Here is a 22,134-nt window from a genome sequence, read left to right as displayed (position 1 = left end):
ACAGAATTCCTCTCCTGCCTCATTTAAACACACCCAAAAGTTCTGTGCTGCACGAAGATAAATTCGTTTTAACTTTGCATCTTCAACCGAGATGCCCAAAATGGGGTCCTGGGCCCTTTGACCTTCTTTGGAGAGACCAGTAGAAAGGTCCATCCCTAAGTCACGGGACTGCTGGTTGTTAAAATGTGTGTAAAGAATGATGAGGAGACTCTTCCCTTGCAAGTCTTGTGTCCCAGAGGAGTAAGTCTTTTGGAGAAAGGACATCTGCTATAAATGGGCAGTACAGCTGCTTTCACATAACCATGGGCATCACGTGCATTAATCGAGTGTGGAGAACTGAAAAAATTCCCACCTGCCTTTGCCAACTTCTGTTCCTCAGTAGTTACACTTTTTGGGATGGTTCCTTCCACTCTGCTCAGCATCACTGATAATCCCACTGTGTTATCCTTAGGAAAATGAAGTTAGGACTGAGCTTAAAATCCCAGCAGCATGGTATTGGTGGGCATCTGGAACTGAGGCCATGAAGTGTTTCCCTCTTTTCAGGAATATCAGATAAAGGAGGATTCAGTGCTGGTGTTTGGGGTCACTTTTCCACTTGTTTCCATTGGGTGCAATTTACCCAGTGCTCTTGGATTCATTTGATGAATCCCATCACTGCATCACTGTGATTATTGTCGCTCCTTGGGTTATGTCTTTGGTGTCCCTTCACGACTGCCAGATGTGGGAATGGGACTTTTTAGAATTCCTTATTCCTGTTTTAGCCATTTGAATAAGGGAGTAAGCTTTTCTGATCGCTTAGTTTGCCAGTGTCTGACCTCTTCTGGAAATCTGCCCTTTAAGAGATTCATTAGATATTAAGTTCTTTGAAATCTGGTGCTGACTCGATGCTTTTTTGAGTCCTTTAAGAACGTGACTCCTACTCATTCAATAGTCTGACTCTGTGTTTCAATTCTGGATGGAGCTCAGAGTGACAGACATTAACCTTGAATAGCTTTTGGTGTCTCAGTTCGTGCAGTTTTGGGCATTGGAGGTATCAGTCCTGGGTTCTGCTTCGTTATTAACTTGTTGTTCAGAGGAGTCATTGATTTTTCCCCATGATCCATTGTCCTGGGGAGTCTGACTGAGTCCAGCTTTCACACTGGGCTTGATACTGTGTTGAATCCAGAATCAAACAACTGAAATTGGAAGTGGACTGGGATCATCTTCCTTTTCTTGTGTTTTCTTCCTTTTTCCTCCCACCTCACCCCTGTCAGAAGATAATTGCTGTTTAGATGGGAAGCACTGGATCTGGTCAACAGCCTCTGCAAATGCAACCAATGCCAGATGCTCTAGATGGAAGTGCACAACTTCCAAACGAAGAATTTTGCAGCTGTGTGCCCACAGATAAACTCATTTGGTAGCTCTAGGTCTAGCCCCAGACGTACAGAAGAGGAGAGTCACTGTCTGGGCACTCCTACTCTCAAACTCCTTCCAGGAAACTGGATGCAGGAAACATTAGAGGTACCTCTTCTTTGCACTTCACATGCTCTTCCCGTGGCAGGGAATTCTGGCAGTGTGTTATGAGTTTAACTGTGATCCTGCCTTTACTGCACCCACACAGATCCTCACAAAGTCTGAGGCACTTAACAGCTCCAGAACTGTAAAGGTGTGGCTTAGCCAGGTCCACAAAGAATGGTCCCAAAGAGCACACCTGTAGAAACATCTTGGTCTTTCTCGTGTCCTCAGCTTTGTTTTCTGCCCCACATCTTGCCCAAGCACAGAGTGCCTGAAGCACAGCTGGGCTGCAGCTTCAGGATACTGGGAAGCACGTAAATCCTGTGGCCTAATGCTTTATAGGGTGGGATTGTGTTTGCTTTGCTAGTCTTAATTTCTTTTGAATGGAGACTGTCATAAGCAAGGTGCACAAAGGTGTTTGTGCTGTGATTTTATATCAGTTTGAAAAGAAAAAGCGTCTTTGGTGATATGGATCACACTGAAACTCTCTCTCGTGGAGCTGTGAGGTTTTAGCCTCAGTTAGGGTTGGTGAAGCTGTGTCAGACTGGGGCCACAGCTTTCACTTACTGGATGCTTCATTATAACAGGGTTTGCAAGGTGCACCCTCTGGTTCTAGGAAACAGTGACACTGCTTTCACTGTAAGTAGATGTGCATTGCATATAAATTCACCACCACGAAGTTTTGCAAGCCACACAGAAAAAGCCTTTCTCTCCTCTGTTAATTTTAGTTGGTATTCCTGAGCACTAACATTGAAATTCTTCAGATGTTGAATTGATCTTGCTGGGTCAGCATTGGCTCCAGCTTCTCCTCGTCACCAGTGAGGCTTTTCTGCTCTCTCAGGTGGATGCATGAGGGTGGTTTGGGCATTTGCTTCCACTTTGGGGAGATATCTGCACATGCTTGCTTGTTCAGGAATTGGCTGTTGAGAAATACAGAAAAACTGGCACTGAGGGTGCTCCCTGAAGAGTTAAAATGACTGCTGGCATCTGTCCCACCTTTCTGTGAGGTCAGGTTCTTTTTCTGGTACTGTGTGGAAGACACAACTGGCATTAGACTGGCACTGCCAAAAGGACCGAAGGACCTTGAAGTGTCCACTGAAGTTTGGATAGCTAAAGGGAGTGTCCTTGGCTAATGTGTCCATGGGGATCCTGAAGGGGCACAACACTTCTGTGATGAATGAAATGGAGGAGGAAGCTTGAGAGACCTGTACTTGAGGATGGGGAGGGCCCAGAGGTGATCACAGAATCAATTAGGTTGGAGGTCTTTGAGATCGAGTCCAACCTGTGACTGAACACCACCTTGGCACTGAGTGCCATGTCCAGTCTTTCCTCAAACACCTCCAGGAGTGGTGACTCCACCACCTCCCTGGGCAGCCCCTTCCAGTAATGCAGAGTGGAGTCAGGAAATATTTTGTATGCAGGCACTTGTTGAGGGTCCAGGACACTGGAGGAAAATGAGTCTCCCACAACAGGATATCTGCTGAAATATGTGACATAAGAAACCCAGCACTTCAGAAATGTGAGAGGATGACTGCAGTGTACACAATTCCAGGGATGAGGCAGCACTTTTGTTCCAGCAGAGGTAAAGCAAAGTTTAAGCTCCGTGTGGGATGTCTGTGTGTCAGTTCTGTTGACTGCACAACCACCGGGAATGAGTCAACTGGAGCTGACCATGTCTTTCCCCAAGCCATGCCAGCTCTAGTCTGGGCAAATCAAGAACGTGTCAGCTTGATGGTATGAGGATGAGTAAGTCTGCAACACCTCAGAGCTGGCACGAGAGGAGCACAGAGCGGTTTCCTACCCAGCTGGCACAGATCCGGGGCCAGCAGGCTCGACGGGAGCCAAGCACGGAACGGAGGGAAACTGTGAGTTAGAGCCTGGTTGTCCCAGTGCAGGGGTTTCACACAGCATCCTGCCAGAGGTGGATGGTCCCTGTGCTTCTGTGGGAAGAGCTTGGAGTCCATAAAACACCTGCAAATAACTGCCCTGTTCATTGCCTGACACACCAGCCTGTGTGACAACTTGTCTGCGTGTGGGTAGAAAGGTTTCCTGGGGAAATTTAAAAGCTATTCTTGGTGAGACCAGGAGAGCACTTAGAACAGCCTCATTTGGTGGCCAAAACAGTACCAGGACATGGTATCAGCCCAGTATTTTCTTCCCTGAGCAGTTCCTTGAGCAGCAGTTTCTTGTGATTGGCGCTGGAGAACTGGCCTGGGAGGAGCAGCTGGGGAGGGTGGGTTGGGAAGGAGCTCTGCCAAGCTCCTAAATTTCCAGGCAGTGTGCAGTTCTCCTTGTTTAGAAATCTTTGTTCTGTCCAGTAATCCCCTCATTTTCATGCTCTTCATACTTTCCTGTAAAGAAAGAATTTATTTCCAAGGACCCGCAGGTTGTGCACCAGTAATTAAATAATTACAATTTCTGGCTTAGCCCTTTGTAGACTTCTGATTTACCTGGTGTGTGTGTGTGTGGACAGGGTTTTATTCACTAGGAAAAAATGCTCTGCTACATAAAAATAATCCATTTATAACACAGGCTATTGCTTCATAGAACAAAGTGTGAGAATTACCATCTAAACAGATTGATGAGCTGCCATTAGAATTAAAATGCACATTCAGGTGGAACATTATTTACACTATAGACAGCTGAATTTAAAATAGACCAGTGAAGGTTCTTTCCCAGTTTTTTTGAAACTGGAAACCAGCCTGTTACATTGCATCACTCCCTGGGAGCACGAGGCAGCCACTCAGGTTGGAAACTACTTCAATTGTGCCCGTCTGCCCCGTGCTGTGGATTCCTGCCCACACGGAGGGGGGAACGGATCCTCCCTGGGGTGTGTCTGTGCCCTGATTTCACCTGCAGCCCCTCAGCTACCGAGCCCAACTGTTCATCTCCCCGTGGCCCACACAACACCTTGCTCAGCCCTCCCCACCTGAAGGCACTGGGGGAGTCATAAAACAAGCTGCTTGGGTTGCTAGGGAGTGGCAGCAGGAAAGCTCCCTTTGGAGTGGGATTATGGGATATAAACCAGGTACCTACGCAAAGCTCCGTGTTTAATTGCCCTGATTTATTGGTGTGAGCTTCTCGCACCTTCAGGGATGGTGTATTATCTCCTGTTCCTGGAAAAGAGGAATGCCTGTTGTTCCCTGCTCCATTTTCTGACTGAAAACCTCTGGAAGGTTAAGCAGTGGTTTGGTAGCAGAGCTTTGGGAACAGATTGAACTGCAGTGGCATTGCTGCTCCTTTCAGCCTTCCCAGCTCAAAGGTGCTGTGGGATACAGTGGGGATTTAGAGCCCTTATAGTCCCTGATTGCTCCACAACAGAGAGAAACTTCCAGGAGGAGCTTTAATCCAATGGTTGGGACTTCCAGGCTCCCAGTTCTGTGGGAATACTCGGAGGGAGAATTGGGTCTGACTGTGGCTTCCTGGGGTTTGAGGCTCTGCCCCGGGCAGAGGATTTGCCCTGCCCCGGGATGCTCCCTCCAGGATGAGTCCCAGCAGGAAGGAGACTCCAGCAGCCAACAGAACTTCTGCTTCACTGTCCCTTGGGCAGAAAGGGAGAAGGGAAATTCACTGGGAATACTTGGGATATGACTCTGCAGGCTCATGGCAAATCCTGAGTTCTGGTCAGCCACAGTGGGCGGGTGCAAATCATTCTCTGTGGGTGACCACTGACAGCCACGATGTGTTTGTGAGAGGCTGTTTGAGCAGATGAGAAACTGGGAGGGAATTGGCCTGTTTGTCAGGAGTTTTCAGTGGTGCAAAATGCAGCTTTGATATTTCTCCACGGCTGTCCCAATTTCCACTTAAAAGGAAATAATAAAAAAAAAAATACTCTTTTCAATGAAGAGGCTCCTGACAGGCGATTTTTGTAGCACTGGCACAGATTTTCCCTTCCCAAAATTGGCTGACTACAAGCCAAGATTGCAACACGTTTGGAATCTGCTGGTCAGAGGTTTGGAGCTGGCTTTCTTATGAGGTTTCTAGTTCTTCTTGGCTTGGGAGCAGAGGTGGGGTGCCAAAAGGTAGAGGCGTAAAAAGTCTTCCCTTTTGAAGTTAATCAAATAATTTGAAGGTTTCTCACCTCTACCTTAAGACTGTTGGGATTAATCCAGTGGCATATGGTAACCTTGAAAGACCTCCAGCACCTGTATCAGAGTTGTCTCTCTGGTTTTAATATGTATGAGTTCTGCCCTGCAAAATCTTCCCCCGTTCCTGATGACGTTCACGAATCCCTGTGCAGCTCTGGAGGGTTTCTCTGGAGATTCCCCAAAGGAGCAGCAGCCATGGCCATCCCAGGATTGTGAGGGATTGTGGCACTGTGTGTGCTCTCAGCTCTGTGTGTTTGCAGGGGCACAGGAGAGCCTGAGCAAGGAGCCTGTGATGAAATCTTGGGGCTCACGGGTGAAGTGGAAAGTTTATTTAAGGTTTATTTGCAGCTCTTCGTGCTTTTGGTGTTTACTTACAAGGTGTCAGGGAGAAAAACCTTAAAATGACTCTGAGAGCACTGTAGGGAGACAAACAAGGATTTTGGGAACTCCTGAGCTACAGAACACGTGCCTGTCCTTCTGAGCAGGCCTTGCTGGCAGTAGTTTAAACCCAAAGGACGTGGTAGAGCTGGATGGTTGAATGTTGAGGTGCAAACTTTGGCATTGATGGATTTATGACCAAGTGGTTGTCACTGCTTTCCCACAGACTTTGGTGTGACCCCAGGGAAACTGCTGAAAGTTTCTGCAATTAGGATTGGGAGGTTTGAAATATATATTTTAAAAAGACCATTAAAAAAAGAAAGGCCACTATGCTGGAGCAGAACAGCCTGTTGATACTTGCACAGTAACTTGAGCAGCAGCTGGTTTGTCCATAGTTAAACTTGCCAGACTTTTAGTTCCTCAGCTCAGGAACAGGACTAATTGTTTTCTTCACCTGACAAAAAGCGTTGAGAGGATGAAAGGTTGTGAAGTTGCCTTTGAATTTCAGGTGTGGGGAGAGTGAAACGAGAGAGAAAGCGGATGTATCACACCGAGTCAGGGAGGTGAAGACAGCTCCTTCAGCCACGAGGATATTCTCCCACCTTGGTGCAAGACAGCAAAGGTAAGACAAAGGTGGGGGGAACAGGCCACGAGCAGCATCTGAATTACTGCTTTTCCTGCAGAAGAACTGTTAAATCTCTAAGATTTTAACAGAAAAGACCTTTGAGGTCGTCTCGTTCCAACATGGGATAATTGGCATCAGAAGGCACGGAGATCTCAGACCCTTGGCTTTGCTGTGCCACCCAAATAAGGAGTTTTTGCTGCTCCTGAGGTGGGAGGATTTACCCACCGAGCTCCTGGAGCAGCAGGATGGGAAAATTGAAAGAGCAGTGATCAATAAAGAAGTAAATGGGAAAGGAAAACAGATGGAGGCCGAGAACTAAACTGATACAGAACAAATTGTTTTTTCTTCCCATGACTTGGAAAACAGTTGTAGCTGTCGTGATTATTCCTTATGGGTTTTTTTTTTTGTGGCTGGCTGGATCCAGCATAAGAAGGTTCTGAAGCTCTTCAGGAAGGTTCCTGGTGGCATCAGCCACGCCGAGTTCCAGATTACACAGCAGTTAAACTCAGATAGAAATCTGTGCTTGCTTTGATTCAGCAGAGCAATTAAACCATGTGCTTTAGATCCACTTGGGATTTGAGCGTAACCTAAAAGTTAAGCATGTACTTAACATTTTGCTGAGCTGGGGCCTGAGTCTTTAACCCTTGCTGGAACACAAACTCCTCCCTAATGAGTGTTGGCAGATAACAGGCCTGTTTCTCAATAATGTTTGATTTTTTTTGCAACCTAGGAGCCTTTCTCTCAGCTTCAGTGGGCTTTGGATTGGGGCCCAAGAATGCAATCCAGAAATAATAATTTACCGTATTTACATTGCATGTAAATTATATATGAAGAAATGAAATGGCATAATGAATCAACCACAGGGGCTTTTCTTCCCCTCTGATACCAGAAGAGAAAAAGCCTGTAGGCAGCTCACAACTTTTCTGACTAATACTCTTGAGCCCTTCTCTTATTAAGTCTTCTGTTTTCTCTGGCAAAGCCTCCCCCGAATGTTACCCTCAGAACAACCTTCTTAGTCCATAAATGAGATTTTGATTCTGCTGTTATTAAAATGTACCACTGAGCACAAGGGTTTACTGGTGGGAAAATCCCATTAAGTATTTCTGAAATACCCTTTAACTGCTTGATTTTTAAGATGATAGGCAAAACTTAACACTCCTCACAATTACGTGTACAATAGCTGGTACACTCACCAGTCTGGTGATATGAAGGGGAGAAAGCAGATATTGAGTCTTGTGTTTTAATGGCTTTGCTGTCTGGAGGGTGTGGAGGGCCCTAATTTTAATATAAATTGGTGTTTATTGAGGCTTTGAACCTGGTCTGTTCTGTCTGTGAAAATACATTTCTGGGATGGAGCAGTCCAGGATCCCTTAGAGGTGTAACAGGGAGTCAGCAGGTAGAAGGTGGAGCTCTTAAAACAAAGATGTGTTTTGTATTCAAAAGGCTTCATCAATAAGGTGACAGTCCAGGGGAGGTCTCTGTTTCTCTGCACTGCCACAGGTGCATCACCAGTTTTGCCACAAAGGAGTGTTTTATGTCACTCAAAAAAATCACCAGCAAAGGTATGGGCAAAAGCAGGTTTTAGTAGTAAATGAAAGCATCAAAAGGTTCCTTGTCAAAGTTCACTCTACTGCTTTCTAGGCGGTTGAAACACACAGAGAGAGAAATCAGACTAAAATTTAAATCAATCAGTCTGAAACTAAAAATCAACCCAAACCTAAAATCTAAAATCAACCTAAAATTTTCTACATGGAGGCTGGGTATGGAAAAGGGTCAGGGTATAAAGAGTAAGGATAAAAGGGAGTAAGGGAGAGCCTCCCGTTGAGCCACAAGGTTCAGAACAGACCCCTCTTGCCAAACTTAGCCCAGGACTTGACCAGTGGTTTAGGCCTGAAGGTTATAACAGGACTTGAGCCTAATTGAAAAAATTTAGCAAAAGATACCATGGAATTTACTATAGCACAACAGTAACTCTCTTGTGGGCCTGACTTATCTATGAATCTAAATTACCTGAGAATCAGGGAGAGCACCTTCCACTAGACGGGGTTGTTCAGAGCCCCACCCAACCTGACCTAGAGCACTGCCAGGAATGGGGCAACCACAGCTCCTCTGGCCATCTTGGTGTTTTTCTTCCTCTGTTGTCCACCCCTGAGGTGGCTGATCCTGTTCCCTCTGACTAAATTTGGGGAGTCTCTGAATCCTTTTAGCCCGAACTAATGCTTCAGATCTAATCTCCGGGAGCGGGTTTGAACTGAGCCTGTGATTCAGGATCTGTTCCTTGGGGCAGGTGAAACGTGGCTGCAAAAAGCCCAGCTCTTCTTCTTTGGCCAGTTGTTATTACTCCATTTGGTGAAACATTAGAGTAAGAGTATATTCATAAATAAATTTAAAAGGGTTAATGCATGATGAATAGACTGTGTAAGCATATTACAGGCATGGTTATTATGTGATACAGGTGATCATAAGTCATGGTTAAATGCAACCTATTGACCAACTGGACTCTGTAAAAGTCTGTAACAAGACATTAGCCACTTGTTAACAGAGCTAGTAATCATTTATTGATCTGACATGCAGCATTTATACATCCGCCACCCTGGAAAGTGTGGAATTCAATTCCAGGACCTCCTTGCAAGTCCCTCTGACTATAATGGGTGACACAAATCTCTCACTGGTGAATGTTTAGCTGGTGAGAGGCCAGTGCTGTCCTCAGGTAAGGGCCTGGGGCTGTAACACCAGGGGTGTTCTCAGCGCTGGGCTGCCCCTGTTGGAGCTGTGCAGAAAGAACTGAGCATTTGCAAAGGGTGTTGATATTTTTATGTTTGGTTTTGTTCAGATTAGCAATGAAATACCCACATTTTGAAATTTATCACTGAGAGGTGTTGGGACCATTGTCAGGGACAGTCCAAGGGACTGGGGTTCCTGTTGTGAAATATTCAGGCCCTTGTGTCTGCCAAAGTCCCAGCCAAGGCTCAAACAGATCTCAAAACTCACAAGCAAGGTAGACTAACCCATCCCTGCTGAATCTTTCTGTTTGAAAGAAGTAGTAGTTTCCAAGAGAAGTGTTTAGCTTGAATTTGTCTCCCAACCTTCTTAGTCCCATCCAAACACAGGTGAGAAAGCAGAATGATCCAACTGTCCCAACACAGTGACAAAAGGCAAATCAGGTCCCCAAAAGTCAGAATAAAAGTACTCCAGGGGTTTGGTAATGGCCTGCCTTTAAGAAATGGGTAACTGATGTTAAGAGAGGGGCAAATTGTTGGAGGGTTAGGGAGGGAGAAGGAATAAAAAGGTGAAAGGTGCGGGAAAATGGAGGAGAAGGGAAGAGAGAAATAAGGAGTGGGAAAATGGACAGAAGCTGAGGGAATCACCCTTATTAAAGGGATTAACAGGTAGGGATTCCTTCCTGATCCCTAGGTGTTAAAGTAAGGCACTGCAAAAATAAATACGTTGGAAAGCCCACAGTGCAGCCCTGCAGTGCAGAGCGACACCGAGAAAAGGCCTGCATTCCTCTCCTCCTCCTTCTAGTGGGAGGAAGGAGTGATTTCATCAGGAGAGTGAGAAAAAAATGATGGAATGGCACATTCATGAGGCAACATAGTGAGGAAATAGAAGACACAGAGCCCTGGAGGCTGGGAGAGGATGGCCCTTAATTCCCTGTCTCTCCGTGTTCCTCTGGCTCTGGGACCCGGAGCACACACAGCCCATCTGATTTAATAAAGGCAGGAAGCAAACGGTGCTGGAGCCATGAGAGACTGCAGATAGGGGTTGGAGAAGGGTCAAACTCATTAGTCATATGATGTGATGTAGAGTGTGGGGAGGGGGAGACGCTTCGAGGGTTAAGGGGAGTGGAAACAGTTACAGCACTCGAGAAATGGATGTTAACACAGCTGACCCGAGTGCTGGGCTGCAGTGTGACTTCTGGGGGTAAGGACAACATCCTGGCCTTTCATCCTTTCCCTTTTCTCGCTTTGGGTCATGGTTTTATAGTTCCATTCTTTACAGCTTATTCAGTATTCCTGGGAGCTGGGCTATATTTGGTGTCTGTAGCACCCAGGGACTCGAATCGGGGGTCCCTGCGGGGCCGTTGCTGCTTCGGAACATCTGTCCCTCCCAAAGTGATGCTTCCTCCTGGCTGTAGCAGGAGCTTCTCAAACTCTGTGTTCCCCCTTCAGCAAGACTCCAAATGAACTTTCCACTGGCGTGCTGAGGAACTTCAAAGGGTGTTTGTTGGCCATGGCAGGGGATGAAGCATAAACTAGAGAGATAACACGGGAGAAAATGCACAACCACAGCCCACACATGTATTCCTCTTGCCCTGTGAGGAGCCGAATGAAAGATTCCAGGATAGCCACAGTGCAAAGGGAAGTTTTCCATGTGTTCTCGGAGCAGGAGCAGCACAGGTGGTGCCAGGTCTGGAGGGAAGGGGGTCAGTTAATTCCCAGTAAAGGGGTGCCTTTATTGGGTACCTCGTTTGTTCTCGAGCAGACACCAAAGAGCTCAGGAATGGTCACAAATAGATGCCACTGCCATTAATGAGCTTGCCTGAATATATATTCATTAAAGGCACAGTTTAAAAAGTGGTTTCATTCCAGGAGGAAGTTCAAGAGTTCTGTGTGATGTGCTGCCTTGCAGGACAAACTTTGCTCATGGCAACAAATCTGTTTATTTCTAACGTTGCCTTTTTTTTTTTTTTAATTAAAAACAAGGATTTTTTTTTTCTTTTTTTTTTTAGCATGAAACTAAAAACAGGCATTATAGGCACCAGGTCAGCAAACAATGAGAACAGATTTGAACTTTCCCTCAGAGATGTTTATTGAAGTTCAAGGGGTTTTTATCACTCCCTCTTTCTTGCTGTGGAAGGAAATCCTAAAATAGAACACAGTCAAAACTTTTTTCTCAGCATGTTTCTGGTTCAGCAAGGAATTACAATTATTGAGTCATAAAGGGTGGGAAAAAGCAATTTTTAAGTGAAAATGTTTTCCTAAGTTTTCTCCTTTGTAATTTCTCTGAAGTTTTGAAGATATCTGCAAAATTCAAAACCTTACATACAACTTTTGGAGCTGGCTGAGCATGTTACGTTCCCTGAAATGTCTCCCTTTCTCTCCCCAGTTAAAGAAGTAAATTTAATTTGCCAAAAACTCCGCCTGCACCAAACATTATAAACTCACCAGTCCTAGAGGTAATTTTTCATCCTTCAGTGGCTGCTGCATCCATATTGTCTCTAATAAATGGGCTGATGAATGAGAAGGATCAGGCTGTGAGTTGATACAGGATTAGGAAAACTATGCAGATTGACACCCTCTGAGTATCTTGTCCTGGGTTTCCAAGAGCAGCAGCAGTTTAATGTGGTGTCTTTTATAGATATGTGATATCTTCTCTCTCTCGGGGTTCCCCCATCAGAGCAAAATGCCTTGGAACCCAAAAACTCCCAGCAGGCTGCAAGCACTGGCTCTACCTGGAGTAGGGAAGCGATGGGAATGACAGAATCTCTGTTGTGCTGACTGATGGGGGAAGGCTGTGTTTTCATACTCACAAATGCTGGTGATAAATGGTGAATTAATGCTTGTCAGAGATGCTGAACAGTTTAGAAATCCTGGGAATGCAGATACTATCAATTGATGGATTAGTTATAATCTCATAACAGGCGCTGTAGGACTGGGCTGTTTGAAATGCAACATTTGGAATAGGTTTCGTTGCTTTTTTTTTTTTGGCCTGTTGTGTGTTCAGATACACCAAAGGTGCCAAACAACAGCTGTGGATATGAGTTCTGGCTGTTTCTGTGCTCCAAAGTCTAGTTCCTGCCTCAGGTAGGAAGTGCCTGTGTAGCTGTAGAATCAGGATTATGACAGTGGAGAGTGAACACTTTGATTTGGTGCTCTGATTACGGTGATGTTTTGTCAACCTGCTGCTTGTGATCTTTAAACCAAACATTTATCCACAAAACATTATACCACTGAACACATTTGTTCCTTATCATCCTGTAATCTACTCTGTTTACCTCAATTTTTCTCTGTCAACAGTGTAAAGATCATATTAGTCTCTTTATATTGTTATACGTAATTATTTTACCTGCCCTTCAGTGAGGCACCTGCAGCATTCTGGGGGCAGAGAGATGCCCTGAGCAGCAATGATTTGTGCTGTTCACTGCCTCCTCCTTTGTAATTAGGGTTTTCTCCCTTCCTCCTTCCACCCCTGGCCTAATGTGTCCTCTTTGCTGCCTCCCCTAAGTCAGACAAACGTGTTTCTTGGAAGGTCAGTGTAACCTGTAGGAAATTCCTGCTGTCTCTGAGCTGGCTCATTCATCACTAGTCATAACCATTCTGGAATGTGAACTCGTAGCCTGTTATCTGGCTACTGCTAGTGATGATGCCTGGAGACAACAGCTTGGTTTTCAAAAGCTGGGTTGACCCTGAGGGGCGAGGAAAACTTGTTTTGACAGAGCAAACATGACACGGAAGCAGCGCAAGTGCCAATATGTGCAGGAACAAGGTGTTATTTTCTCAAGGTGGATATTTTTTCTCTCCCCCCAGCCGGGGAAAACACGGCAGCTTATGGGCAAACGAAATATTTCGTGTGGTTTTGCCTTCCCCCAAAATGCCATCAAAGCAGAAAGGCCATTTGTGTGTGTTTTGAGTGAGAGAAAAAAGAACTCAACGGGCTCATCAGGGAAGGGAGTGAGGTGTGTCCTCCTCCCTCTCACCCGTCCTGCAGCAGTGGGTCAGGTGAATGGTGCAGTGGTTCATGGGTTGGTGGTCCTGAGACCTCTCTGATGCCCTGCCCTTGTCCTCTCCTCCCCTTCCCCACCTGTCCCCTGCAGTTTGTTGTCCCTGGATGGTGTCTCAGGGGGCTGCTGGCCCAGTACCACTTCTCACACTGCAGTGTGTAAAGAACACTGGTGTGGCTATTGTTTCTACCTGTTCTGCTTTCCTCAAAGACATAAAAGAACAGATGACTGTGTATATTTTAAAATGTCACACTGACATTGTGGCATTAGGGTAATTTAAGCCAAACGTTGCCAGTGAATTCACTTTGCTTTCTGCTGTCTCAGTGTCTTGTGTTCCTTGTTTGGGGGGCTCAAAGTCATGTGGTTTCATGATACCCTTGATCCTGCTAGGCCAGGGGTTTCCAAATGTTCCAATTGGAACAGCCAGATGCTTCTTCCATCACTTGGCTGTCCTGTGTCTGGGAGCTGTGACTGTCACTGTGTGAGAGAGGAGATGTCTCTCCTGGGATGTGGCTCTTTTTTGAGAGGAGAACTTCTCTGTGGGAACCAGAGTTGTCACTGAACTGTGAAGGAAGAAGCAAAGTGCTGAGGCAAGGCACCCCACAGGTAAGAATAATGTTTGTGAAAACCAGGAGTGGAATTTGCTCTTTCCTTTCCAGTGACATCTGCCATAGACTGTTTATAAAGTCTCTGGTTCCGTGTGCTGCCACCACACGTGATGGACCTAAACGGTGCTTTACAATGTGAGTCACAAAGATGATCTTGAGTGTGTTAGCAGCAGCTTAGGTCTTAGAGAAATCTGTGTTTGAAGGCAGAACCTGAAAATATTTAGCTAAGCAGACAGGATGTAGTAGCCTCTTTCATAGCCCCCTCCAAAGTACTACAGGAGTCTGAAGACGTCTTTCACAACTTCAGTGTGAAGTCGAAAAACACTTGCTGAAGACTGAAGACACGCTGTGATTGTGATAAGTTAAGATGGTTTGTGTTTTAATGCTGACAACCCGCTTCCTTTTCATGCTAGAACCAGTTCTGACCTCAGAGCAGTGTCAGGGGGAGAAGCAACATCTTTCCATGGCTGGTGGGAGAGAAGCAGTGGGAAAGTGCAGTCGTGGGCAGTCCCATGCAGGATCCTCCTCTGTGTAGCTCACAGTGTCCTCCAAGGTTAATTCCACGGCACAGCTGCACTGCTTGGGGCGATAAGGATGCATTAAATGAAAAGGGATTTCCCTCTTTGGGAATCAAATTAGAGCAGTCCAGATCAGGCCAGTTCTTTTATCTCTTTCTCACCCCAACAGGAAGTTTAGACACAAGTCCCCCAAGGTCCTTTTCTGGTCAGAAACATCTGCAAGGCACTGAACTGAAGGAGTGTGGGGATAGTGCTGATATCCTCGCTGTTAGCTGGGGAGATGGACACTGAGGAGCAGTGTCCTGTGAGAAAAACAAGAAGGCTGAACGTACAGACCATGGAGATTGCTCAGAGTCATGGATTAATCCCAGGAGTGAGTGGCAGAGTCAGTCCTAGGGAAGAGAGCTGCCAGCAGTAGCACTGTCCCTGCAGCACTACCTTCTCTAGCACGTGGGAGGCCCCCAATCTTTGACCTCTATGCAAAGATCTCAAAATAGGGAAGGAAAAAGAAAAGTACAGCTGAAACAAAACCTATTTGTCCTGTAAAGTTTCCTGCCTGAGATGGATCAGACACGATGTGTTCAAGAGAGTTCTTGGGTTTGGAGCTAATCTGGCTGGTTACTGGGTGGGAGTCTCAGCATGGAGCTAACTCCCAATAAAAATGAATGACTGTTGATCTGCAACTTGAGTGAGAGGAATTGGTGTTCTCAGTCCAATCCTAATTAGATCAGAGCTCACAGTATTAGAAAATCAGCAGTGACCCTGGTCCTGCTGTCAGGGAGTTGTAACAGCTGATGGAGAGTGAACTCCCCTGCCACAGAACTGACCTGCTCTCTGAGTGGGGCTCAGCTTCCAGGAGGACTCTCTTTCCATCACACAGGCAAAGCAGCTTTACAGTGCTCCTTGTACTGGTACTTTATGTGTGTTAGCTGGCATCAAGGCTTGTAAGACTTTGCTCTTCCCCCTGTATCAGACCTATAAAACCCCTCCAGGGACTGGCTGTATTCACCATGAAATCCTATAGAACTGTCTGGTAGCTGATGTAGCAGAACTTCACTCCTGTAAAGAAGCAGCAGTGATGAGGTGCCTCTCTCTTGGATTTTTTTCTGTGTGCAATAAAACCACCTTTTAAAGTTGGTTCTGCTCAAGGTCACTTGAATATGGCCAGTGCTATAGAAGCCTCTAATGCTTTTTGCAACAATAATGCCTTCATTGTCTATGCAGCTAAATTGCAATCAGTAGAAATCCAGATGTTTGCCTGAAAGGGAGAGCATGCTGGAGCATTATTTACCTCACAGCTCACGCCAGAGATGCAAAGCAACAGCAGCACATTTATGGCTGTTTTGGCATTAATCCCATGAAAACAATGGACCAAATTCATCACTGATACAACTCCATTGTTTTAGTGGAGTCACACAAGAAGAGACATTGCCCTGGTACAAAGATGGAGTTGCCCCTCTTGGAAAGGGTGGAAAAAGATTTTGTCTGCTTTGATACCAACACAAACGGTCTCGTAATCTCCACTGGCACACAAGAACAATTACCAGCTTCTCAAAACCAATATGTACAGAACAGGACAATAATCCTGAGGTTGCCAAGTGACATCCTTAGATCATTTCCACAGGCTTTTGTTGTCTTCTGTTTTTGGCCCGAATTCCTCCGGGCTCGCCGATGTTGCTCCCTGCGCATCCCGTCATTCATCCCCTTCGACAGCCGGCGTCGTACACTGAGAAATCCAGCACAGAAAGGCAGAGGTCAGGCTTGTGACATCTTCTGAGCTCTGCATGTTTGTGTAACCCAGCAGGGTTCATTTCCATCAGGGATGGAAACAGCAGGATTGCTGCTGCTGGGAGTTGCTCTTGGTGGGAGCGTGGCTGGGAAGAGCTGTGAGGAGGCAGCTCTGCTGTGCCTGCAGCCCCAGAGCTGTTCTGCTCTCACTGGTTTCTTGTGAGGGTCCATTCTCTTTATGTACTGCTTGTTAGAAGTTTATCTGCTAAATAAATGGGGGTGGAAGGGGAGAGTGAGAACCTGCAGCAACCCAGTGGGAAGGCACGAACACTTCCCAGTGAGTGCATCTTTGTGGTAGCTCCTCAGTGGCTGCAGCCACAGAGGGGAAGGAGGAAGAGCAATGGGAATATTTTGGGCACGTGCTGGAAAACTGATGGAACTGCTGGGCCTTGTATGTGTGGTGGAATTTTAGATGCCTGTTCCTGTTTTTTTTCCCAGACCTGGCAGCTGTTTGGTTCATAGCCATGGCAGAGGGACCTCAGTCTTTGCTTCCTATTGAGAGCAAATTGTCCTTTTCTTCTCCTCACTCCCTTAGTGAGGAAACTCCTTAGTTTTCCTGAGCCTCAGTTCTGCCCACGGGAGCTGGTGCTTGTCCCTTGGGAAAGTGTGGCTAAGTTGGTTTTGTTGGAGGAGGCAGTGGGGTGACAGTTCCCTTACTTTGACATGTCATTGTTGGAACTTTCTGGCCTTTTCTGTGCCTTTCAGGAGGAGACACTCTACAAGAGTACTCCTAAAGATTCTCTGGACTGATGTGCAGGAGATCTGATTAACTGGGCTGATTTTCCCCCTGATTTCCTAAGTTAAGAATTGGTAATAACTAAGTAGTTATTACCTGCTTCTGATTTGGCTAAAACCAGGGAGGTGACTCCTGATCTTAATCCTGACTTCCATGCACAAGCTGTGACACTTTCAATGAAACATGTGCTGGAAACAAAGATGAAACTTTCATTTATGAAAGCGTTGGGAACATGTCTGTGAATGCCTGAAGTGTGCTTTGAGAGCCAGGCATAGAAGCTGCCAGATATATTTAATATACCCAACATCCCACAATGAATAACTCAAAAACATAAATAGTTTTTACATTAATCTTGTTCTCCTCGTGTTCTTATTAACAGGAGTAAAGGTTTATATGTGTTACCATCGCAGAAAACCAACACCAATGAAAGTGGAAAGCTGGACACAGACTCACAATTCATTCCCTGGAGTTTGTTATTCCTTCTTTAGGGCCTCTCCTGGCTCTAAGCAGGAGAGGAAGCTGGAGATTGCCCTTCAAGACAAGCACTCAGGTGACTGAAATACTGCTCCTCCAGTTAGTTTAGTTAGTTAGTTCCTTAAGGTTTGCTGTCTGCCCTCCTGCTCTACTCAGCCTCCAGCACATGAGGTAATGGTCCCCATGTGAAGTCAGCTCAGAGTATGTGCACTCTACCAGAACCTCCCTTGCAGGCAGTAAATCACCATCGTGAGCAGGTTGAAGACAGCCCGGTCAGATAACAGCTCTCTGTGCTGGTTGGGGACTCACAGTCCCTGCCACGGCCGAGTCTGGCTGAGTAAACATCCAGGGAAGCATTTTTCTTGTCCTCACAGAGCTTGCAATCCCAACGGAGCAGAGGCAAAGGGGGGAGTCTGAGGGAAAACAGAAGCTGAAGTTGCTCAGCCAACCACGCCCGTCATGTCTGTGGTGGAGCTGGGACCCGAATGCGGGTTACCTGAGTTAATACACAGGAGCAGGATCCCTCCTGGAGAGTATTTCTTCACTGTAGCAGACCTGGGGGGACCTGAGTGCAGCTCTGGTTTAAGGTCACACAGGCAGGTGGATGTGATGGCCTCATATGAGTGTAAAAGGTGGATCTATCAGGAGATGAAGCAGCTTTGCCATGAGCAGTAGGTGACCAGGAAAGTGGGAATCAGCTGTTCCACATACAGAGCAACTCTAGACTGGACACTGGCATTGGCTGGGCTGTTCTCACAGCATTTCACCTGCCCTGAGAGCCCTGATGCTCCTTTGTAACTGTTCTCGCTCGTTCCAAAATTATTCTGAAAACTATAAAAGCTTTTTTGGTTTTTTTTTTATGTAGAACCATTTCTGTGAGCACACACAGTGGTCAGAGGGCTGATTAAGAGAGTCTGAGCATCTCAGCCAGTTACACAGCCAGGGCTGCTTTCCTGCAACTGGAATTAAGGATCCAGATGATGTGTTCAAGATTTATGGTTTCCACTGGGGTTTGTGCTGCTGATGTTTGTTCTGCTTCACACAACATATTACATCCCATAATGAACTCTGTCAGGAGAAGAGAAAATAAAGCCATTGTCTCCTGGCAAACCCGGCCTCTGGAGTCACCCTTCAGTGCAAGGTGTGGATGTGTAAATGTTCCAGGCTGGGAGGAGTAGCTGGAGGCTGCTGAGGTTGGTTTTGGGGGAAGGAGAAGGGGCTTAGGGTGTGTCAGTAAGGGAAGGAGATATCCTGGAGAAGTCAGAGATTACTCACAAAAACAGGCTTTGGCCTGTAGCTGGAGGAAGATTGTGAACAGACATAGGATGGTTCCTCTCCAGATTTCTTGAGCCCTGGATTCCCTTCTGCAGCATTCAGAGAGTGATTTTGTGAGGTCAGAGATTGAGTCCCGGTTTTTGTCTCTCTTTGGATACTGAAATGGCCAACAAAATGGGCAGAGGACTGTGTTCACCCCCATAATCACTGTGCATCAAGGTGGGGTTTGGTCTTGCTGTCCTGCCCCTCGTGGTGGGATACACACAGTGTAATTCCTGTGATAGAACACGAGGAAAGGGAATGGAGCTCCATCAGGGAAGCTCAGATTGGACACTAGGGGAAAGTTCCTCACCCAGAGGTTGATCAGGCACTGGAACAGGCTCCCCAGGGAAGTGGTCACAGCACCAAGGCTGCCAGAGCTCAAGGAGCATCTGGACAATGCTCTTAGTCCTGTGGTTTAGTTTCAGGTAGTCCTGCGAGGAGCAGGGAGCTGGACTCGATGATCCTTATGGGTCCCTTCCAACTCCAGGCACTCAGTGACCTCTGATTCACTGGGACTGTGTGGGAATAGGGTGGGTGAGGGGATAGATGCTTCCTGCTTTTCAGTGCTCTCCAAGAGAGGCACAGGATTTCACCTGCAGAGTGTGTGCACTTAGAAACACATTGTCCTGAGTAGAGCTGAGGGAAGTTGGAGATGGGAACCATTAAAATACCACAGCGAAGGTTGTTCTTGCAGTATTTATGATCAGAGTGAAAGCAGAATGTACCAGAAAGCTTCTGTTGGTGTCTCTCAACTCTTCTCACGAGGTTTCCCATCCTTCATCCTCGAGAGCCTGGGAGAATTTGGATAGACTTCAACTACACACCCAAACTTTGTGTGATTATCTGTGCTGAACATCTGACCCCTTTTGAGGTTTGGGCATCTTTGGGCAAATGGAATCTAAGAGAGATAAAATCAGGCTTTTATTTTTCATGCCTGAACTTCAAAAGTGCCTGTTTTGGGTAATGAAGCTGTGGCATGCCCGTGGGGGGCTGTGTGCCTCTGGGGCTCTCAGCGTGGCCAAATCTCTTGCTAAGACTAGTGCAGGTTGCCAGTGTGCTGCCCATTATTTTTCACAGCTCCATCACTAAAAAAACACTTTCTTCTATTCAACTGGAAATGTTCTCCTTGTTTGTATTTCCTGGATACCTTATGGGACTGAATTTTAGCCCACGGTTGTGTTTCAGACCCCCTTTTCTGTTGCTGGTCCATTTGTATTTGTGCTGTGGAGTTTATTGCCTCTCACAAGAAAAGCAGTTCCTGAGTTTTTGTAAGTTGTTATCAATCCAAAGGCCTCAATGAAGCTATGAGAAACCAGTATGATTTCTGATTTCTAGCTGAGGCTCTAGGTACTCAATGGGTTTCTTTAATTCCCCAGTTTTAATTAAGTGAAACAGTTAAAGGAGGGTGTTAAATGACCATCAGTGAGTAGTGAGAAATTGCTGTTATGATTCTTTCTGTCATACCCAAGGTCCTAAAACTTTTCTGAATGCTCTTATAAATCATCTCAGTATTTGCAAAGTGTAATTGCTTCTTGAATTACCCCAAAGCAAACTCACTGATGGGATTGGTGGGCCTTTGACCTGCAAGTTGCAGGTGTTTATATCAGAGTGAAGTGGAGGTGAAATCAGACCTTCTTGATCTGGCAATGTTTTTGCCTCCACTTGGAGCTGATTTTACTGGAGGGAAATGACCAGGCAAGGCATTGTACATTATCTGTGATTCACTGAGCCCTCACCTGGCCTGTGGCAGCTTCTCTAGGAACACAAACAGTCCCAAAGCCTCCAAGAGAAGCTGAGCAGATGGGGGGAGAAAAGAAACCACCGTGTCTGGGGCATATTTTTCTACTTGCTTACACCACCACAGCTCCACTGAGCCCCATGGAGCTGTTCTGGAGTAAAGGGGTGTGAGATCAGCACCTTCAGCATGTGCAGATGCTTGCAGAGCCCCACACTACTGGAATTGCACTGGATAAACAAATCAGGGATGGGACACGTGGCAGAGAGGAGGTGGGGGGAGAGAGTGGCCTGGACTGACAGACAGACAGACAGGGCTCCATAGACAGCCAGACAACAATTATAAATAGCACCCTTTTAAGCTCTGTTTGATGTGTTACCCAAGGCCAGGTGGAAAATCTTTCCGTTGCTGCCTCTTCAACTAATCGCTTTCCCCTCATTTTTCAATAAAGATTCCAAGTTTGGTCACTTCTTTGGCACATTTGTTTCCCATTAGAATACTTTGTGCTATTTCACTGTGTTATGTTAGATAATTGCTCTAATAACAAACCAAGGAAAAGCTTTTGAACATTTTAGGAAGTAATTTTTTCCCCTTATGAAAATTCAGCGAACGCTGACGGAGATCTGGGGAATAGCTAAGGGAAGGCAAAGGGAGAGGAAGGGGGAAAGGAATGTATGGACTTTTAGTGATGGTATTTCTGCACTTACATACGAACCACATGCCAAAAATTTAATTGCAGTCCAACTGAATATTTATACAGCACTTTATCACTTTCAAAGCTCTTTAGTGCATATTGTTCTAGAGAACCTCACGGTGTCCTGTGAGTAGGGACACGAGGTTATTGTGTCCTGCTGCCGCTGCTGGAGAAGTGAGACAATGTCTTTTTTGGCTGGCAAAATGGTTGCAAAGGAAAGATAGGAATTGAAGAGGTCCTCACACTGCTAAACTTCCCCACTTCCTATATATCAAGGGCATGATTGCTTCAAGTGCCTCAGTAATTGTCCAGCTCGGCTTCCGCTCACGGCAGAGCGAGTTGGAGCCGAGTAGTGCAGGAGAAAACAATTAGAACATGTTTAGTACTTTCAATAAACTCCCCCTCTGTGTTTGCATAGTGCCAAGATGCCTTTAAGAACTTAGTGTGGTCAAGGGGATAGGGAGATAAATAATACAAGCCGAGGAGAGGAGGCTTTGGGCTGATTTACTGAAGCCTCTTAGCTAAATTCTTTCCACTCATGCCCTGGGAGAGGTGGAGCCTTTGCTCTGCAATGTCTGTGCATTTCCCATCGTACACAAAAAGCTCCAAGTGCACTCAGGGCTCGAAATTAATTCTGGGATGGAGGTGTCTGAGGTCAGAGACAGATGTTGATGAGGGTGCAGGACACATGATATGTGTGCCTGACCTGCCATTAGGCCTTGGCTGGGTCTGTGTGTGCTTTCCCATCATCGGGAGCTTCAGTTCCCCTGTTTCACAAAGGAGGAAGGATGGCACTTACCTCCCCTGCAGAGTGCTTTTAAATCTAGTCTTGAGGAACACATAGCAAGAGCTGGGTTCAGGGCTCCTGGCTTCTCCTGGAAGTAACCTCAATTCTTGCCTTAAAGCAGGATTTTCACTTATTTACTGTCTTCCTTCTTTCAAACCATCTTGATAT

General features: G+C 46.1%; 1 long non-coding RNA gene across 6 annotated transcripts in view; it reads left to right on the top strand.

The window, feature by feature from the left end:
• The window catches only part of LOC113982908, a 192,003-nt gene that overhangs the window by 94,429 nt on the left and 75,440 nt on the right, over positions 1–22,134 (top strand). For all 6 annotated transcript variants that reach the window (XR_005564111.1, XR_005564113.1, XR_005564115.1 and 3 more), the window contains exon 2: positions 6,469–6,582. This is a non-coding gene — a long non-coding RNA (uncharacterized LOC113982908). The remainder of the gene's footprint in view (positions 1–6,468; positions 6,583–22,134) is intronic.

This window comes from Pipra filicauda, unplaced genomic scaffold (genome assembly GCF_003945595.2).
Source record: "Pipra filicauda isolate LSUMZ 115617 unplaced genomic scaffold, ASM394559v2 scaffold286_size1242794_pilon, whole genome shotgun sequence".
In the NCBI taxonomy this organism is placed as follows: Eukaryota; Metazoa; Chordata; class Aves; order Passeriformes; family Pipridae; genus Pipra; species Pipra filicauda.
The sequence above is the reverse complement of the archived record's forward strand: the minus strand, read 5'-3'. Positions and strand labels throughout refer to the sequence as shown.